This window comes from Manacus vitellinus, unplaced genomic scaffold (assembly GCF_001715985.3).
Source record: "Manacus vitellinus isolate BGI_N305 unplaced genomic scaffold, ASM171598v3 scaffold_20_pilon, whole genome shotgun sequence".
NCBI lineage: Eukaryota > Metazoa > Chordata > Aves > Passeriformes > Pipridae > Manacus > Manacus vitellinus.
Window position 1 is genome coordinate 2,443,159 of NW_021939471.1, and position 16,265 is coordinate 2,459,423.

General features: G+C 42.2%; 1 protein-coding gene across 2 annotated transcripts in view; it reads right to left on the reverse strand.

The window, feature by feature from the left end:
- ERBB4 (erb-b2 receptor tyrosine kinase 4) overlaps positions 1-16,265 on the reverse strand; it is a 370,853-nt gene that overhangs the window by 200,949 nt on the left and 153,639 nt on the right. The window lies entirely within an intron of this gene.

Below are 16,265 nucleotides of genomic sequence, written 5' to 3' on the forward strand. Positions count from 1 at the left end.
AGAGAGGACGTGAAATTTAAATGCAAAAAATTCTAACTGTAATCTCACTTAATACTCTAAAAACTAGAGGGCAAGTAGCTTAGAGTATTTGTAAAGAGGAACCCTTTATTTACATGCAAAAGAAACCTGATGAAGACAAGTCATACAGTTGCTAAACTGGGCTTACCTGTTGTTCCAGTGTGATCATGTATGGAACAGTTCTGTTTTTTGTGGGTAAAATAACCTTTAACACTCAAATCGCTTTAAAAAAATGAGTAATCAACCACACTATACTGTATTTAATAAATATACAGAAATGCTTACAACTTATAATAATGTCCTCCACTGAACCCACAGTACAAGAGAAGGGTCCAGTCATCACAATGTCTGGAAAAGCATATTTAATGAAAAGCCTGTGCTGCTTTATCCAAAATACCCAAATACACAGTAGCAATGATCCACACCTCAATACTATGACCCAAAACTGCCATTGAGGTGCCTTGCTGGAAGCTTTATGTTGAAGGGAGATGGCTTCTGAGCAGATAGAAACTTTGAGGGGTTTTTTGCATTGTGGGGTTTTGTGTGTTTTGTTGTTTGGTTGTTTGGGTTTTTTTTTTAAATTTGTGTTTATATGAATTTGTTTAAAAAAATGCTTTGTTACCCTGTCTCTAAAGACTTGATTTGTCAAATCTCAACATGAAAATGATCTTACAGTTGTTGGTTGTAGCATCAGGGTTTCCTCTGAAGCAATATCTTGGCTTTTTACCCTCTAAACTCTTTGAAATTCACAATTTCTCTACTTAACCCGGCTCTCCCATTTACAAAGCAGAGGACAATCCACGTGACTTTCATTAAAACTAACAGGAGTTATGCAGCTAAAACCTTTGGCACCGCTTAGTCACAGATTCAAGCCTCAGCAAAGAAATGTTGAAGGTTAGTTACTAATGACACCTTAGAATGACATTAAGTGGTGCTATACAGCCAGGAGTGTCACACTGCTCACAGAGACATTAAGAATAATTCCTGACTAGGGTAGCAATGACTAAGGTCATCTGATAGCCCTCATCTCCCAGGAAAACCTTTAAAAGCTGTAGTGGGAATGCTAATGTTAACAAACAACAAGGAAGGAATACTGCATTTAATTTATTTTTTTTTTTAAATTTTGGGGCTTACAGGCCACAGCATGTAGAGGAGGCAGCCTGAACAAAGAATGTATTAAATAAAGGGTCATCTGTAAATACATCTTTCCACCATATTAAACAGTATTAGTATTTCTTAGAAACCTCTGGTTTAAAAGCTTGGCTTTTCATTGAAAAGGGTCTTAAAATGAAAACAACAATAATAATCTCATACAGAAAGGAATCTGGATTAGAGATATAGCAATGATCTGTCTGTATGATATTCTTATGATCCCTGAAAAAACATACAGCATCTGTCAGCAATTCTGCTCTGGGGAAAAGGTGGGACTTAGAGAACACTTGAAAACATGACTAGTGATGCTTTCTCTGTTATTCCAGCTATACTGGATTAGCTAATCTATTATGGCCTAGATTTTGATGAAAAATAACATCTAACAAGCCATGAAGATCTGTAAAATCTGTGTTTGTAGCTTCTTAAATACTTGCACACGATTCCACATGGTTCCTCTATCAATTGGTACATCTAAGCTGGCATCATTTCTGGGTTTCAGAGCATTCACTCATGACAGTAACTATCAAAGTTTTCTTTCTGCTAGTAACTTTGATGCATTCTTTTACAGTAGGCAGGACCTCAATCTGAAAGTAATTCTAATAGTTTCAATTTGTGGAGAAAGACTTTTCAGCACAAAAGTCAACCAGAAAGTGTTCCCCCTGTACTTTAAGGGAAGCTGACAGCTTTCACTGTGATTTACTAGAAGTAAACACAGAAAATGCTCTGCCTTGCCACATCACTGAATAATAAGTGTTGTTCTTGCTGCTCTTTCCCAAAAATGTGATGCAGTACCTCCATTTGCCTTGCACTGTACCATTTTTCACAGGGGACGGGATTAAAGTTTCCAGGTCTATTCATGTGCTGAGGCACTAAGAAACCCGAGTAACAATATCAAAGGTGGGCTCTTGTGGATACTAAGTAATCCTGAGTTCAAAGTTTAGTAGGATTTTTAAAGTACTTGTGCTTGACTCGTCCTGCTCTCTGGGATCCAGACTCATTTCCATTCTACCCTCCCGTTCCAGCCTGCTATCCTAATTTTCTTTATGCTGACTCCTCAGTGTGTGTAAATCAGCACAGATGCATTGGCTTCAGTGACTTCAACTCAAATGCATTTTGCACTTCTCTGCCCTCTTTTAGCAAGAACAATGCCTGGGAAGACCTAATAAACCCTGTTACATGTTAAGCAAATGAAGCACAAATGTAATCAATATACAATAGAGTTACTGTATAATGAACTCATCATCATAAAGTCATCATCTCATTTTAATTTACAGCCCTGAAAGTGAGAGATAAAGTTACTCAATGAACAAGAGAAGAAAGGAAGGATCTCCGCCTGCACAGGAGAGCTAGCAAAGGAAGCCAGGCAGAAAGAGGTTTCTTCTCCTGTGTGCAACACCTGAGGTACCTCTTTAGTGAACTTTTTCCGAGGCTGGAGAAGGAGAGAGAACAAAAAGTCCTGAAGTGAATTTTGCGAAGAAGCCTCTTCCTGCCTAAGAAGCACTAAAAAGGACTGCTCACAGTGAAATACATTTTAAATACCTTCTGGGGAGAGTATTTTTGTCCTCTAAAACAATTTTTTGTGACACTGGAAAATCACTAGTTCCAAAACAACCCTCCTGCCTGGGACAGCAGGCAGAACACTGGGCTCTACCAACTGCTGCCTGAAACACCGTCAGTCCTGCACTGGCAGCAAGTGTCACTTTTGGGTTTCTTCATTGCTCAGGGACACAGAGTTACAAAAGGGCATTTTCAAGCACAGGACCCACCAGCTTTCAGTGGGAAAAAAGTTCCTAAAGGTGTCAGACAACTTTGCATGCCTTCCTATAAGGTACCAATGGCCACACTTTAGAGTACCATTATCTCTCATTTCGGCTCCAGGGCTGCACTGGTGCCCTGAGCAAAGAAGCAGCACCAAGGTCTTCTCCATTTGATTCTGAAGGGAATGCAAAATCTTATGATCGTCCTTATTAGAGCTGCTATACTGGCTTAAAAGCAGTATAATTCTGTAAACAAAGTTATACGAAAATAAATCAGCAAATGCACTTCCCACTGACTCCTGTCATTTTGCTTATTGCTGTCAAATGATTGTGGGGAACTTACATCTCCATATTTTTAAAATTCTCTTAAAGGGTTATTGATTCAGAAAGCTAAATCAGAAGCATATTATTTGTTACAGCTGCTATTTTCTTACTTTCATTAGCCTTATGAACCATTCCCACAGAACTTGGGTAACCTACCATACAATAAAACAGGAGAAATGGAAACGTACAGTCTCTTGCTACCCAAAAACACAAGCATCTCCCACTGTCCACAAAGTGCCAGGGAACACAAATAGGTATGTCACACAATTTATACTCAGTCTGTCAAGTTCGAAGAGGGGCTTGGGATCAGTTTGATTGTAGTCAGTGAAAACACTTTATCAGCTACCAAAGCTTAAGATCACTAAATAAGGCAAAGGGACACTGGTTCTGCAAGGGTGGTGTCTGCTTAGATCCAAGATGGAAACCACTTTCCTTCTTCCATCTGTTAAAAGGGCATTTTCTTCAGCTGACTTTTTCTTGTGTACAGTGTAATCCCTCATGGTCTGTTATCTAACTTCTAATGTGGATTATATTGGCAAAACATGTTCACATTCTGCAATGTACCCTGAAGTAAAAGTTATTCGTTTGTGTTTATATGCAATGGGGGCTGTAAACATCTATTTAGCTGTAGAATCTGTTTCTAAAATCGGTATAAAACTGGTTATAAAAGGGCTATTGCTATTTAAGGTTGCAAATTAAAAGCTCTTCTCTGGTGCTATGAAGCCAGCTGGCATGATGAACTGGAAGAAGGCACAGTGAGAGGGAAAAGAACTAGCTCTGAAGTGGGCAGAGAGGGGGGAGGGAGTTAATTAGGAAAAACTGTTGGGCTTGTCCACTGTAACCACTCCAAAACCAAACCAGAAGATATCTTACACCTTCCAAGCTGATTGACTGCTAAGGAAACAGCTGTCCTTTATACTACACCACATACAGGTATACCCTGTACACACGTATTTTATAACACATGCTGATGATACCTTAATGATACCAAGGTCAGCCTCATCAGAGCTGAAGCACCTTTGCAGGGTGACAGTGCTGCATCTTCACTATCAGCACCCAGGTGATGGGTATCTGTTGTCTCACACTGTAGCACTCCCAAAATACTCTCGTATTTCACCCAAGATGCTGAATGCATTATCCAAAAACAGCTTTGGTCTGGAAATTTCATGCCAAACAAAGTCTTTTGATCTCTCTGAATAGTTGACTGCTGATGACCCACTGGGAAAGCACTTCAGGTCCATCATTAATAAGCTCTGTCTTAAAGGGTAATGAGAACTGGGTGCTTTAGGAGACAATAGCTCATCCATCATCAATCAAGATCTCAAGTTTTTATACAGATGATTTAAGAAGAGTTGGACTGTGTAAAATTGAAATGTCACATTTGTATTGGGAGATGAGGGGAGTTGGGTAATGAAAATGAGAGTTTTAACCTTCTCCATTTCAGCTCAACGACCACACTCAAAAGCTCATGGATGTGGAATTCGTGTCCCAGCTAGAAGCCCCAGACAGCCTTCGATCTCAATTACACAATTTCAAGTAAAGATTATTTGGGTCATTAGCTAGAAGTCAGTTTAAAGGCTCAATGGTAACAGCAAGATATTCTTTATTTCTATCAAAAGCAATCAGTGTTATGTGCAGCCTGTGGGTCTGTGCTTCTAACTGCTCAATAACTAATGGCACTGGATTGTAGAACTTGAGCATAAATCTTCCAATCCTAGCTCCCTATTTTGCTGCTTAAATAAAAACAGTGTCATTTGATTACCTTTCACTGAGTTCAATGGGGTACTCTTTTCACCACAAATATGTGTGAAGATGGGCTCACAGGGTCCTTGCAAGTCATTTAGCTCCTTCATCAAAGGACAACAGACTCCAGGCCACTCTTTTTTTAGTCATCTCTCAAAAGGGAATATCTGTTTCATGAACAGGTTCAGCCACATTAAACCAACCCAAAGAAGGCATGTACCTGTTCAGATTATTCCTCTGCCTGTGTACGCCTTGAATTCCTCCTTCTCACAACCTTATTAAAATAAGACACCAAATCATTTAGCTGGTTACTTTATAAAAGCAAACAACAGTGCAAATTATCCCAGTCCTTTGTGGTGAACACTCTGGAGCAATGGGCCCCATTTCACCCTGCATCCTGAGCAGTTACTGAGACAACTGGGCACAAAATGCAGCTACAAAGTCCCAAAGGGTTCAGTGCATGGAGAAAGTGATCCAAAATACTGTGGAAGAGTGTAGAAACAGCTGAATCAAACAAGTAACACAAAACTCCTTCACCCATCTAAAAGGAAAGAAAACAGTTGGGTATAAGCTCAATTTAAGGTGTGCTTCTTTTCACCAGAAATAGTCCTATTCTGAAGCATAATTGTTTTATTTTCTTAACACACTTGGCTTGTGCTAAAGGAAATGGTCTCTCTCCCTAATCCCGCTAGATTCACTTGTTTTAGTGGTTTCTCCATTTAACCCACCTTGTAATGACCACAGTAGATTCTGCCTACTTGGATCTTTATTCCTCAAAGTGTGTTGGCCCACGTTTGCATTTAAATCATCCCCTTCCCCTCCACTCTGGAGGAGGCTTCCTGCTCTGCAACAGTTACTCTGCTTTGATGAGGGAAGATAAAAAGGTGCACTGATTCCAACCAACTGTGCTTTTGTTAACCACACATCTGCCTTCAGTATTACATATCTTGATGTTAAATAACAACAGGGTTGACACAATGCTGTATGACCAGCCTCAGCTCCACCATTTCCTTTGCAGATGGTTAACTGCAGGAGCAGTGGTACCTGTTTACAGTTACCCATCTCATTTGTTTCCTTCTTTTCCCATCACAGGCTTTTCAAAGCTGTTTGACCCTGTTGACTTTGCACGTGAGGAGCTTTCCTGTAATATATTAGCTCTGTTACAGGGATATTAATTTTCAGGAGGAGATGCTAATTGCCTCACTTTGTCCAGTCAAATTCTGAACCCGGTGTTAGAAGCCAAGTGCCTGAGTTACTGTTTACTGAATAGAATTTATGGAGTGACAGGTAGATTAACAGATTTAAACCCTAACATTGTAGCAATCCAAGGGGTTTCCTGTGGGTTTCTCCAAATCAAGAAGAGAGGCAGAAGAGGTCGTGGCTGTCCTTGTGGGTGCTAAGGTGGACATGGATCAGCAGTGCACCCACGCAGTGCTGAAGGGTGATTACACAGTGGGTGCAGAGCCAGCAGGTGAGGAGGTGACTGCTGGGTACTCATGAAGATGCATCTGAAGCACTGGGTCCATTTTGGGCACCCTAGCACCACACAGTTGTTGCCAAACTACAAGAGAGTCCAGAGAAGGACCACTATGGTAGAGGCTGGAAGACTTGTCACATGAGAGGTGAGAGGACCTGGGCTTGTCTAGCCCGAAGAAGCGCTGACCGAGGAGGGGGGACCCCTAATCACAGCCTGCCTCTACCTAAAGGAACACTAGAGGGGAACACAGACTTCTTGGAAGTGCACAGACTAAGTGCACAGAAAAATATTCTTCACAACAAGAGTGTGGTTAAGCACAGAAGCAGACTGACCAGAACACTGGTGCTATCTCCACTGCTAGAGATTTTAATAAACAATGAACAACCTGATCCTTGTGTGAAGTTAGTCCTGCTCTGAGAGAAGATTGGACCAAGATGACCTCCAGGTATCCCTTGCAACCCAAATTATTATGTCCTCCTACAATTATTAATCATCTACTACCACAGCACTTACAACACTCCATAAGCAATTCATTCTCTAAATTTTTATGGAAGCATACCTAATTTTAAAATTTTATCTACTGATAAATGGTAATATAAAACACATATCTGGAAGATAACATATTTAAAAGCACATCACATGCATGTATAAAGAAATGCTACAGCATTTGAAATACAGAACCTATTTCACTCTCTCTGTCCCCCATTTCATGCAAAGGGGATGTCTGGACTAAGAACCATTACAGCTTTCAGTATGAAAAAAACTGCTGCCCTTCAATCTTTTGATTTTTGGTAGCAAAAAGAAAATTGTATTCATTTAAGTCATTGCAATGAATCATTGATGAGTTTCAAATTACTGTCTAAAGAGAGCGTGACACATTGCTGGCTCACCCCAGAAGACACACACCCTTGAACTCAATAAGAGCAGCAATAAGCCAACAGCCAGAAATGAGCATTCATTTCATTCATGGGAACCACGACTTAATATTCAGGCATCAAAGGCCTCTCTGCTGGGAATGGCTACATCCCAGTTACCAGTGATGGTGTGTTCATGAAGGGATGAGCTGTTTCTGCAGGGTGCTGGTGTGTGCCTCTTCAGAGAGTCCTCCTACAGCACACCTTGGGAGTGTCTTACCTTTCAGCTGTTCCAAAAAAATCATACCTCTGAGTATGGATTTCAGCAAGAGTGCACAGCATCTGATTATACAAAAGTCACTAAAACTTCTGCATCCAAAACAAATCTCTTCTCTGCCCCATTCACAGAAGGTGCAGAAGGGGAGATGACGTGTCACACACTTGGGTGCACCAATGGAGCAAAGTCTCCTGGTGTCCCAGCAGGCCCCAGAAAGCCTGGAGATTCTGATGGATACCCCAGTACAGGAATTTATTTCTGCTGTCTGTTTATCTTTAATAATGAGCATCTTTAATAATGAGCATCCTGTAGGACACAATCTGGTGTAATGACCCAAAGCAGCTGTATCAGCGCTTGCCTTGCCCGTGTCTTTCACAACACAGCCCTTGTTTTCTGCATGAGGCATCTTCCAAATTTGTTCAGTGAAGACTGAACAGACCTTGGTGTCACTTTGCCCTCTTGAAATGCTACCTATGCCCTTTAGCATGTTACATAGCTGATACACAACCAAGTAACAATTCCTGACTCATCATGATAGCTCAATGTTCATTTTTCCTCATGAGTTGTCTAGAATGTTTTCTGCGATTGAAGCATTTCTCCAGATGAATGGTTTCTGCTCCTGAGGGGCAGTATGTTTATTTGCCAGCCCTATAGCAAAGTGAGTGGCTTCCAGAAGAGTTTCCTAGTACCTCCAGGGCACTTCCACTGGTTGCAGATTCACCCACAAACTCTACAGAGAACCATCATCTGGTGGTCAGATCACAGATGGATTCTTCAGCCATCCTCCTTCACCTCTGACCAGTTGTTTTGCTGCCTCAGAGTCCTGGTGTAAGGCACAGGGACCTACACCTTACTGTCCCACTGCTACAACAGGGACTCATCCCACTTTCTTCCTTCCCTGATACCAAGGGCAGGCAGCCAACAGTCAAGGGAATCTGAAGAAATATGGGGAGGCAGTAAAAAGAGAGAGTCCTACTCCAAGAAAGAAAAAGTGGAAGCTGGTGCTCAGAGCCACCTAATAGGTATATGGTCCACTGAGCCAAACTGAACCCTTAAGGATTCCAGCTCTCCACTGAAGACTATCTTACATTTCCTATCATCTATGTGGGTCAAATTTGAGAAACAGCATTGAGAGAACTTATTTTTATTTTTCCCCTAAAGTTTTTACAAAGTTCTCTCTTCACAGGATATTCATCTCATTTCTCTACACAGGATGAGGCTATATACTTTGACTGATTCACTTTTGTGTTGCCAAGACAGACGCAAGCATTTTAAACCCCTCTCCTTGTCAGAACATTTACTATATAATATTTTGATCAAACTTGTAATGTTTCATGTCTGCTGGTGGCAGCTCTCAATTTATCTTTTCCATCTGCTGAGATAAGTAACTGTGAGACTACAATGTCCCCGTTCTCCTGGCATCAGCTTTTCATATAAGAGTAATGTTGCATGGCAGTTTCCTTGCCATCACTGCTGCACACTTTCCAAGTGTGCTTTTCACATGCAAGTCAAGCAGCAATAGGAACAGAAACCTCGGCAGGCCACGGGTGTCTGAATGCAGCAGGGCTTCCCTGCAGCATCCCCAGGAGCTTCAGCTCTGGCATTATCTGGTGGTGTATTTTTCAATTCTTTTCCTACAGCCACTGATGAACCAAGCAGCCTGCTTTCTATCCCAAGCACATCTGGCACTCAGGCCTTAAACTTGGCAAACAGACTGATGGCCTTCTGTCTTGGAGTGCAAGTGCCTCAAGTACATCCTGATTGGCATCAGCATGCAGAAATTCCTTCCCTCTTTGAAAAAAATAGTTAAGATCTGGATGTAGTGGTAATTTCCTCCATTTTCTGAAAGGTTGTAAAAAATTACTGGCTCCATAGAGCCCTTCTCTTTCAAAACTGTCATAATGTGGCTTGGAATAATCCTGGAAGGGTGCCCAGACCCACGTCCAGCTGCATCCTGAGTTTCAGTACAAGTATTTGCATACAGGCTAGTAATTGGCATGCAGCTGGTTTATGCCAGCTCCAGCAATTGCATAACCCAACTAATCTTTTCTCTGGGCTCAAAAGAGGAGCCTGTGTCCGCTGAGCTTAACATTTCTATACGGGATCTGTTCGAGTGTGCTCTCACATTTCTAAGCCACGTTGTTAACCTCCCCTGAGACACAGTGTCAACTCTTCGAAGGGGAATTTTAATTGAAATTTGTCTTGAGGTGGGAAGTGCCTCTGCTTTTCCCTGGCTCTCCTGTGCTGAAACTGTGCAAATGACATGCTGAAAATCCTCCTCCCACACAGAAATTTCTGAAGTGACTGTGGATCCTATGAGCCATAAGGACCTTGGACTGCATTTGCCCTCCTAGTGCTGTAGCTGGGAACAGCCAGATAGTCAAAAGAAGGCCTGTAAAGTGAGGAACATCAATGTTAAATCACAGCAATCTGTAAGGCCTTCTTTGTAAATTCATGAGTTTGATAAGACCTGAGCTTCAACTATCCCAACTCATATTTTTTTCCATTTTAACCACTATAATTGCTAAGAGGTCACTGTCAGTTCTTCTGACAAAAGTTTCTTGCTTTTGCACGCACATTTAAATCAGGTTTTAAATCTGATGGAATGTCAGGGAACCTGTCCATGCTGCTGAGCTGCAGGCCCTGTGGAAACACAGCTAGCACATTCCTGCTAACTGTTCTCCATCTCCAAAACTCACATGCCTTCTCTGATCACCATGTTTGACCACACCTTTTTGACCTTAATTATGCCTGTTTTCTTTGCATCTGTCACAAGTTAATAGTGAAACAGTAGCAACAACTTAAAAATGTGGCTGCTCTGTACCAAAAATCCAGAATTCAGTTCAATTTTCCCTAACTATTTACCTCAAAGCAGATGCGTAGGTGAGGCAAATAAGCACGTGTGAATTCATGACAAAATAACCACTTTGGATAGTGGGAGCTAAAGCACTGGGTGACAAGATCCTAAGCAGAAGAGGTAGTTATGGTTTAGTTCACTTGCTGTTTTAACACTACCATCACTCTCCTCAAGTGTTCCCCAGTTGTTCTGCACACTATAAATACGAGCCCTTCTCATCTCCTACCAATCCTAATTTTAACATCATCTCATCCTACATTGTGGCTTTTTAAAAGCCACAATGAAAACATCCTCTTCTTTCTTTCAATCAATGTTTTGATGGTAACCAACATGGTCGCAAACATTCTCTCAAGAACACCTCTTTCTTTTTGCAGCTGATGAAGTTCGTTGGACCCAAACTGCTCCCAGTTATGATCCAGTATATCAGGAGTGACGCTGTGGCCTGGTGTGACACGGAAGTAAAACTGCAGTGAGACCTCCATCTCCATTATAGGACACACGTGGCTCTCACTCGTCACATTTCCTAACCTGTTTCTGCTCTGCACCCATGCAACCTTGGCAGGAGCGAGGGTTGCCTTCCTTGTCATATTTGATAGCAGAATACACTTTCTTCCTGGAAAAAGGATCAGTTTGCTTCCAGCTCTGCAGTTAAACCGGTCCAAACAGTTCCTGTCTGCAGGCAGCGAAAGCGCAGTTTGTCCTTGTCCACGCTCTCGCTAAACTGCAGCTGGCACTGATTGATGGCATTTATTTCAGTGAGATCGTTTTTAATAATGTAGACAACAGGAGGGAAGAGCAAGTGCCCCGACCCACCAGTTCTGCTGTACTAACTGCTATTCTTACAAGTCTTTGTAATTTTTTCGCCAAAGAACTTCCAACAAAACCCTACAGGAGGGAGGGAAATCACTCAAACAGTTCATGGGCTGCAAACAGTTACTGAGGGTGAACCAAAGCGGATGTTCTCCTGGCTTAAGGGCTCGACTCAGTACAGTTCAAGCCTGAATCTCTGCCCCTGCATAGCCCATGGTTACCTTTGTGGCTTTTCTAACCACTGCCTTTTAGGATCACAATGTCTCAGTAAATAAATAAATAAATAATAATAAGAGATACCCTAAATGATAATTTTTTTCTCAGTCCACTGAATGCTATGCCCCAGAACTGGAAAAAATGTTGGTAAAAGGATGGGTATATTCATCCTATCCAATATAGGGGGATGGTATTCTTCTTAGTTATTATAACTCTTTATTTGGCTTTAATAGTTTGTCTTTCTCTTGAGCTTCAGGTGTCCTTGCTCAAATTACATAGACAGGCATTGTAAGGCTGCAGAAGTTATATACCTGGCTATACCTGGTCTTCAAAGGCTACAAAACATCTGTTGGTTGTCAAGAGCAATTAATTAGTAAAATCGAAAAGATGGTTCCTTCTTACAAAGGCTTGGATGAAGCAGGGAGGGGGAAAAGACTCCAGGAAAGTCAAGCCTTGTGAAGGCCTGTAAGCTTTGTGCCTCTGGGCAAATTCCCAAGGCTGAAGTCTCAAGGAATTTAATGGTTCTTAATTCCACAGGATTGCTAATTACAGCCAAAGGAAGGTAATGAGATGTGATGTCAATGTTTAAATGAAAATAAAGAAAATAAAAAGCCTGTGGAATTTATTAGGCAGTCTCCCAGACACAGCTCCCCACCCACAGAGTGCCTGGGTGGGTGCTCAGATGAACTAACCGATTCCATAGACACAGTGACAGGAAAGGAAAACGAAATGGCTCCCAAACATTCCTCCCCACACCTTCTTAGAGGCTCTCTCCTAGCAAAGGTGGTCTCCTCTTTCAGCCCATCTCTAGAGGTCTGACAAACTTAGGTGGTTACAACAAGCTGCTCCCTGGTTCTTCCCTACATTCTAAGAAGATTTCCTCTTTCCCATCCCATATCTCCCTGTATGTCAGCTCTCTGCTCTCTTCTGGTTGTCTCCTGGCTTCAGGGCTCACTCAGGGCCTCCCTGCCAGTCCCACCTTGCCCATCACTGCCTGTTCTCTAGGCTGCAGAAGGCAGCCAAAGCCTAGCAGTGTTGCAGTTTGTTAAACTCCATCACTGATGTCTCACCTACCCTATCAAAAGCTGTCATGTTCCCACTGCAAACTCAAATGAAGGTTCCTACTCCTGCAGGGCAAGGGGCCCCACAGGAATTTGGGGAATCCTGGTGCCACAGAGTACATCAGAGAAGAGGACAGAGTGAAGGCAGGTAACTCCACCGAGTACTCTGCAGGGAAGAGATGGGAAAGGGCAACTGAGCTGAGTGCTGCAGCATGAGCAAAATTTGATCCAGGGTTTTAAGCCCATTATTCACTGTCCTTCATTTTTTAACATACATTAGAATCTTGCTCTTTCCTTTCTGCCCAAGTTTTACACTATTTTAGAATTAAATTCTTACAAAAAGGTTCTAGGAATGATCCATATGTCAAATGGAAACATCCATATATCACTAGGAAGGGCCAATCTCCTGAGCACCCAGCATCTCTGTAGACACAAGCAGAGATTTGTTGTGGAGAAATCCCACCAGGAGCCAAGACTGGTGGTAAAACACCACTGGGCATCCCCACCAACAGGCCACATGGCATACTCCCACCCTGCAGCAGTTTGCAGGACCATCTCCAGCCCCCCTGCCTCTTAACCCAGTAGGGGAGGAAGGAGGTAAATAAGGCGCCACAAATCACAGGATAAAATTCCACCTCGGTCTTCATTAGCACTAATCACAGCCTGCAACAAACCAAACAAACTCCTCTCCTCTCCTTTAGTAATTTCCAAGTGGGAAATTACTAAAACTCGTAACATGTTACGAAGCTGTGATGACGTTCCAGAGCAAGAGGTACCTCATGCAGGGCCAGAAACGTGCCTGAGTTGCTCTCTGGAAATGACAGTGCTGGTGGTATGTGTGCACTTTGGGAAGAGCGAGTACTCTCAGATGAATTGGACCAACATATGCTTAAAACTATGACGGTAATTACGGACTTAATTACAGGTTTGGGGCTTTCTAAGGCACTTCTTTTTTTGCACGCAAAATTTTCCTGCTATTTAACTGTGTCAGTCGCCTGTCTCAGCACCCTTCTAACTGAATACCCTTCAATGGTCCAACAAAACTCCCACTAGGGCACTGCACAGGGTGCATGTGTGTTGCCAGTTTTGGTCTGCAGTTTTTAGATGTCTGGTTATTTTTCACTCAAAAGCTTCCAGATGCTTTCCAGGGGAGCTTAGGATTGCTAAGGAATTTTTGCTTGTAACAAGCAAAATTCCACCTCCCCCTTTCCCAAGGAAATACCATGGTTTGACAAGAAGAAGCCCATTCTTTAGGATGGGTTTCAGTGCTCAGGCCTAGCACACAGCACTGCACAGGTTGGAACCAGAGCAGGATCCCAGCTGAGGACATGTAAAAGCGGAAAAACATCATCTCCCACTGCATCCATCTCTCTTATGAATGTGCCTTGTGTGAAACTATCAGAGGGGGTAGGCTGGACCACTGGGGAAGGAAGAATTGGGCAACAGCAAGACTTTGGATCATCACACTCAGCTCAGGCTCCTCTCCCTCCTCAAGCCCGGTGAAGCACTGCACCAGTGTGAGTGTCAGCTCAGGCTGAGCTGGCTCCAGCCTTGCCCCTTCCCACAACACCAACAAAAGAGAAAATGTCCTTGACTGCCTGCCAGCACTTGTCACAAGAGGGACAAAGTGCCCAAGGCTCCAGCAGCCACTCTGTGGTCTCTGGATTCACACTTTTACCATTCCAGGATGCAAAAGATAGCTCCGAGCTGGCTCTAAGACCCCATGGATCCTGCCATAGGTGTTGACACCTCTCTTGCACCTACTCTTCTTCACCTGCTGCTGAGTTATGGAAGAGCTGATATAAATCCAAACAAATTTGAACCTTAACTTTCTGTTCAGTTGCCTAAATCTGACACAGAGGTCATAGCTGGTTCAACAGAGGAATGCACACACTAAAAGACCAGCTGCTTCACCCAAGTACAGCATGTACTCCACTGGAGACAAGCACTGCAGCCAAATGAACCCTCCTGAACGCTGCCCACTCTCTCTGGACCACACAGTGATCAGTAACTGTGTCTTACTGAGGATTACCCTCTACTTTACTTCTCTTGCAGACCAGACAGAAAACAGAAGTCCTGGCAGTTCTTATTTGCATCTAACTCTCAGTGTGCTCTGTGGAGACTTGGACTCACCTCCTTCAAAAGGGCAGTGCCAGCAGGCCACAGTAGCACCCATACTGTAAATTAAAATTAAACCTACCATACAGCATATTAGGGACTTGGAGGCAGCTAAAGAAAACTCAGCTAAGAAGAAAATACAAAGGTACTCACTACACTCAATTACCATAAGACAGAAGGAGAATATGGCCACACATCAAATACGCAGGAGAACAACCTTGGATGATAAACAACTACCTATAATTAAAAATTAAGGATTTTTTTCTTTGGTGATTTTGATTTCTTTTCAGGAATAATTAACCTTTCCTAGCATATGAAATGTTTCTTGCCAGACAAGAATAAACAGAAGACTAAACATGTCTTAAGGCTGAAAAAAAAAAAAAATCAGATCTTTTGTGCAGTCATGGGGGTCCTGTGCATTTTCCCCTTAAATTCATAACTCAGTTTTATATTTACTTTGTTAATTAAAACTGAGATTTATTAAATTTGTAACTTAAAAATCCAATAAAGAACAGCCACCATAGGCAAAAGCATTTCCCTTGGTACAGCTGTTATAGTAGCTATCAATCAGTTATGAACACAGACACACAAACTGACTGTGCCTATCAGAAAATTATGATCCCACATCCCACTGATGAAGGGGAGTTTTGCTTATCAGCGGCATGTGCCATTATTCCACAAAATACAGAACTATTTTCCATACAGGCAACTTCAAGATGAGGTTCTTTTCCTCTGAGGTATACCAGACTGTATTATTATTATTCCACTAATACCTAGCTCAGAAATTAATTCAGTGCAAGTATCCTGGATGCAGCAAAGCTGAAGCAGATACATAAGGGATACCAAAAACACGCTGTTCTTTCCTTCAGAACTTTTTCCGATAATTTTGATCTGTTCATTAAATAACCAATACTCTTTGCCTGAGCAAGCAAGACACTGAACTAAAAAGCAACCTTGAATAGTGCAGACCTGCCCTGGGGGCTTTCATGAGCTTCCCACTGCTACGGGTTACACCGAGCCCTGCTTAGGATGAATGTATCTCCAGGCTCTTTGGTAGAGGCTGTTGGGATAGACAGGAGGCGTGGCACAAACTGGACAGGATGATGTCATGCTTGTCTTCTACGTTCCTCTCTCATCCTTGAAAAACACATAGGAAAGAGAGAAAAGTCTTAACTTTTAACCTGGCTCTGTATTTGCAGAAGGATGTACTGACTTCAGGACAAACATTTGTTTGTGGCTTCATTGTGCTTATGACTGGATGAATTGCTAGAAAACCCTGCATATGTGTCAGCACCTTTCTAAATAAAATACATACCATTCTCTTACATAGTACTGTACTAAAAACTATAAAAGCCAAAACCTGGCCTAATTATACAAATTATTACAGTAAATATTTAGGCCTGAGTATGGCATTTGAGTGGTACTAAGTAATTGTAATGTGCAAGAGGTGAAACTTGTAATGAAACTTGCCCATGTTCTCTTGCACGAAAAATTAACTTTTAGACTTTGAATTTCTTCACTCTCCATGCAAGCGAGATTTCTCAAAGGCTACAAACATGTTTTGCTGTAGCTCTCAAGTGTTTTCACTTATTTGCTGTGAT